We start from the raw sequence: 5,262 nt of genomic DNA, 5'->3' as shown, positions 1-5,262 counted from the left end.
TGACTTGCCTGACATTACTTGAGACTTGACTTGAGACTTGAGGATAAAGACTTGAGACTTACTTGAGACTTGCAAAACAATGACTTGGTCCCACCTCTGCTCCGCACACACGCACTCGTCTTCAGCCGCACTTGTTCCAAAACTCCACACACCCGGGCAGGTCCCGTGATTTGGTCCAGAAGAGGGATATCTACACACAAAAGTTAACGTTAGTTCCACAGCAAAATACATACAGTGGATTCTTTTGATAATGCAGAGAGCACGAACTCAGGAGGTTCAACGTTCCAGCGGTAAGCTGCTCTGTGCCACTGCCTTAAATAGCAGCTGGGGAAATCAGCCAGATCAACAGCAGGTGGACACAATCACACAGGTGCGTGGGCCAAGAGCGAGAGCTTGTAATGAGCTCCACCCAGGCAGAGAGGACGAGGGACAGACAAAGAAAACAAAAACAAAAAAGAACAACAATAAAACCTGTAGCCAGCGTGAGCCAACCAGAGAGACACGGGGACAATGACAATACCCATTGTGATTATCTGTTTTTGTGAACAGGACAAGTATTCAATTGAGGCAGAAGATCCAAGTATAGCCAGTGTACCATCAAGTGGTACTTTTTTCCTAAATTGGTTTGAAAACCATGTAAAAATCCGGTATCAAAAAGCATTCAAGACTGGGCAGTGCCAAAATAGTTGTGCAAGGAAACCTTCATCAGCGTTACATCTATCACATAGGGGGGATACTGAGTTATAAATCCAGTTAAGTTTGAGTTTAGAAAAATGTGAATGACTTTAAACTTGATTAGTTTGTATCTGGCGTTTATTGAGCCTTTCTGAATGCTGGACAAGCAGTTTAACCATTGGTCCTCAGATAGAGGGACACCGAGGTCTTCAGCTCATGTATTCCTGATTTGATCAGAATCTGCTGGAATTGTAAAGCACTTAACAAACTGGGATATCAGATGTTTAGAGTTTGCTTTCAGAATTGTTTCAAGGTAAGTATGATTTAGTGGTTTCAGTGGAAAGTCTGCAAAGTTTCGTTGAACAAAATTCCTTATTTGAAGATAGCGGAAAAATTGTGATTGAGGTAACTGAAATTTTTGTTGGAGTTGAAAGAAAGAAGCAAATTTGTCATCTATATATAAGTCCTCAATATGTTTCAACCCCTTTTCCTCCCACTCTAAAAACACCCTGTCCATTTTTCCTGGTTTAAACAAATGGTTGTGTTATTGGTGTTATCTTACTGAGAGGTCAGGTAATTTAAGAGATTTCCTGATTTGACTTAATATCTTTAGAGAGTGTTTAACAACAAAATTACAACTGATCCATTTATTAGAGGAACTGGTGTTAGAAAACAATACAGCCGGTAATGAGGTTTCAAATACTATTGCTGACTCTACCTGAAGCCAGAGCGGGAGATTATCATAACGGTGGTCGATAGGCCGACCCCACTGCCAGTGTAATAGAGCTCTTGAGTTTGCAGCCCAGTAATAGTGTCTAAACACAGGGAGACCCAACCCCCCCACTGGAAGTACTTTTTTGAAGATGAGCTTGGATAATCATTTATTTATATAGCACTTTAAAAACACACTTGGTAGACCAAAGTGCTGTACAATACAAATATAAATATAGTAATAAAATAGCAAAAACCACACATAGCAATAAAATTAATAAAAAAAAAAATGTCAGTCACCCACAGAGTTAAAAGCCAGGGAATAAACATAGGTTTTTAATCCGGACTTAAAAACTGGCACTGATGTAGCTTGTCTAATATGGAGAGGAAGGTTATTCCAAAGCATTGGAGCCACAACAGAGAACGCTCAGTCTCCTCTAAGTTTTAGCCGTGACTTTGGTCCTGAAAGCAACATTTGGTCAGCTGACCGAAGCGAACAAATGGGGACATGGGGCTTCAACAAATCAGACAAATAAACAGGTGCCAGACCGTTTAGAGATTTAAAAAACAATAAAAGAACTTTAAAACGGATCCTAAATTCAATTGGAAGCCAATGTAGAGAGGCCAAAACCGGAGTGATGTGGTCGAATTTCCTTCTGTCAGTTAAAAATCGTGCCGCGGCATTTTTACTAGTTGCAAGCGTGACAAAGTGCCCTGCCCAACTCCTATTAAAAGAGAATTGCAATAATCGAAACGTGAAGTAATAAAGACGTTAATAACACTTTCCAAGTCACGCTTGGAAAGAAAGGGCTTAACCTTCGATAAACGTCTGAGGTGATAGAATGCTGATTTCACCACCCTGTTTACGTGACCATCAAAGGTAAGGGCAGAATCAATTTTTACTCTGAGATTTGTGATCGAACTCTTTAAATGGGAAGTCAAAGCGGCAAGATCAGCATCTGGAGCCTCAGAAAAACCATTTGGGCCAAATAAGATCGCTTCCGTCTTACGATAATTAAAATTTAAAATGTTTTTTGCAAGCCATGCTTTAATATCACTAAGGCAGTCAAGCAGAGATTGACTTGGGAGACTATCAGAATGACTAAAAGGTAAATAAAGCTGGCAGTCATCTGTATATAGATGGAATGAAACTTTATGTTTTCGGAATATCGCACCAAGAGGCAAAACGTGCAGTGAAAGCAATAATGGCCCAAGAATAGATCCCTGTGGTACACTCCAAAGCAGAGGAGTCATGTCCAACAAGACCAGCACTGCATATTTACCACGGTCTGTCGTTATCAGAATGTCATTCATAACTTTTACGAGGGCTGTCTCCGTACTGTGAAATGGCTTAAAGCCGGACTGAAAGATTTCTGACAATTGAGAGTCATTCAAATAGTCCATCCACTGAGTATAAACAATTCTTTCCAGAATCTTACTAAGAAAGGCAAGTTTAGAGATGGGTCTAAAATTTAACATGACTGAACTGTCTAAGCCTGGTTTCTGACTCCATCATTACATCGGGGACGATCCACATCTGCACGGCACGGCTTAAGTGTTGTTTTGTCACAGCTGCGGCGGCAGTCGTGTGGGGTTGAAGGGATAAGGACCCAATCGCAGGCACTGACGATGCAATGAGTGAGCTTAATTTACATGAGGTGATAATACAGACAGAGCAGAGATGGGACAGATAGGAACTAAGAACAAACCTAAACTGGGACAATCTAACCACCAAATCTGAAACCATAACTCAAAGGAAAACATAAAGGGTGGAACACAGGATGACGCGTGGAGGTAACACAGATGCACCAGTAACAAGCAGTAAAAAACACAGGGCTTACATACACACAGGAGCAATCAGGGAATGGGAGACAGGAAGGAAACACAGCTGGGAAAAATCAGAGCTGTCGAGACAAGGGGAAGCAAAACCAGGCACACTACACATGCACTCAGAAAAATTAGGGTTCTTAAATGGTTCTTCTGATGTCTCTATGGTTCTTTAAAGAACCATCATACGTCAAAGAACCTTTTTATTTTGAAGATGGTTCTTCAGCTATTACAAATGGTTCTTTAAAGAACAAAAGGTTCTTCATCCTTAGCTATCTGAGTTTGTTGGTGTAAAATGGCATAAATAATATTCACTTTAATGAGGGTGTGAATTATACTGTGTGTTTTGTTTGTGTGCGCGTGCGGGGGGTGGGGGCAGATGGTGGGATACTGAATATTCAAATTAAAGTTAGAAACACTTGCTTAAAAATATTCTGGTGGCAGGGGTGGGGGCCAAAGCCTAAAGACCCCCAGCACCCACCCTGCAAACCCACTGATCACAAATAATGTGGTAACAGAATATAGAATTTATTATTAAGCCGTTTATGAATATGGTGAATTTATAAATTAACAATCTAAACAATCCATTCGGGGGATATTAGACAGATTCAGATACAGATCTATATCAGATCTCTCTCTCGCGCGCGCTCTCTCTCTCTCTCTCTCTACATATATATATATATATACAACATATATCATAATGATAATACTAGTTACTGTGAACTTTACAAGCTACCCAGCAGTATGTAAAGTCAAATTATAAAATAATATAAGTAAATAATAATTGCACATGTGATCTGAGTACTTGTTTATCACTGCGCAATTTATTATTATATGTGCCAAGCCAAATAAATGACAGGGAGAGAGAGAGACATGGAGAGTGAGAGAGACGTTAGAACACGTAGTACAACCAAAGGGAGGGGGGGGCAACTGTAGGGATGCGCATGCGCACACAGATCGCGCGAGCCTTGAACTTTCTAACGGAAAGAAAACTTTCTCTCGGACGTTGCCAGTGGATAACAGTCTTCAGTACCTGCTGGTCTTTAAAGGATTCTGGATTCCTGGACTGTTGGAAAAGGTAAAACATTTTCATAAAACCTTTTTATTGTTTTGTTTTTGTTACTCGTCATTGTAGCTTGCTGTTAATGTTGTGCTAACAGTAATGGTTAGATACGTTAGCCTTTGACGTTGACGCAGTTTAGTATCTGGTATAAAGAACTGTTTTCCTAACAAAACCACTGTTACAATTAAGTGAAGGTGCTCCCAAATAATTTGGCCTGTAAAATATGTGGCTATATTGCGTGCTGCGTACATAAACTAATGTCAGCTAGACAGATATTAAAATCAATAATATGGTTAAAGTCACCAAAATGGCGCCTGAAGCCTGTTGTGTGAGCTCTGTGTCTAGTCTAGAAACTCAGAAATTCAGTAGCCTGTACTTTGAATTGTGGAGTAGCTGTATAAAATACAGCAATGCTTAAGTGTTTTGAATAAATAGAAATGTGACACATGAGAAGTTGTGTCTTTGACTGTTACTGTAGAACTTATTTTCAGAGTAGTTGACAAATTATGCTCCAGTCATTTGATGTTACCAAGATAATGTCCGTTTTTATTATAGTTAAAAAAAAATTTATGTACATTTCATTTATCCAACATCATATATTAGGCAAAAAAGAGGTCATTATACTAACAAGACCAGATAATCCAAAGCATAAAATTATCAATATTTATCTGAAGAAGGCTTAAAAGTTAGACCAAACGGTGGTATAGTGGTTAGCGCTGCTGCCTCACAGCTAGAAAGACTCTGTTCAATTCCCGGGGTCAACCGGGTGCCTTTTTGTGTGGAGTTTGCATGTTCTCCCTGTTTCTGTGTGGGTTTCCACCCACAATCCAAACATACATATCTGAATGACGACCCTGCCATGGACTGGCAACCTGTCCAGGGTCTACCCCGCCTAAAAAAAACAGCTGGGATAGGCTCCAGCACCCCTCCGATCCTTATGATGATAAAGCGGCTTGGAAAATGAATGAACAAAAAATAAATAAATA

At 39.9% G+C, this 5,262-nt stretch overlaps 1 protein-coding gene across 1 annotated transcript in view; it reads left to right on the top strand.

Moving 5' to 3' along the window:
* Positions 1-4,145: 4,145 nt before the first annotated feature.
* LOC106632512 (sterile alpha motif domain-containing protein 3) overlaps positions 4,146-5,262 on the top strand; it is a gene marked incomplete in the record, with an annotated part of 15,211 nt that continues 14,094 nt past the window's right edge. The window contains 1 exon segment of the mRNA XM_042215651.1: positions 4,146-4,291.

Source organism: Haplochromis burtoni, unplaced genomic scaffold (genome assembly GCF_018398535.1).
Source record: "Haplochromis burtoni strain Fernald_Lab_line unplaced genomic scaffold, NCSU_Asbu1 Contig_783, whole genome shotgun sequence".
NCBI classification, from domain to species: Eukaryota; Metazoa; Chordata; class Actinopteri; order Cichliformes; family Cichlidae; genus Haplochromis; species Haplochromis burtoni.
Note: the sequence above shows the minus strand (reverse complement) of the source record. Positions and strands in the feature narration are given on the sequence as shown.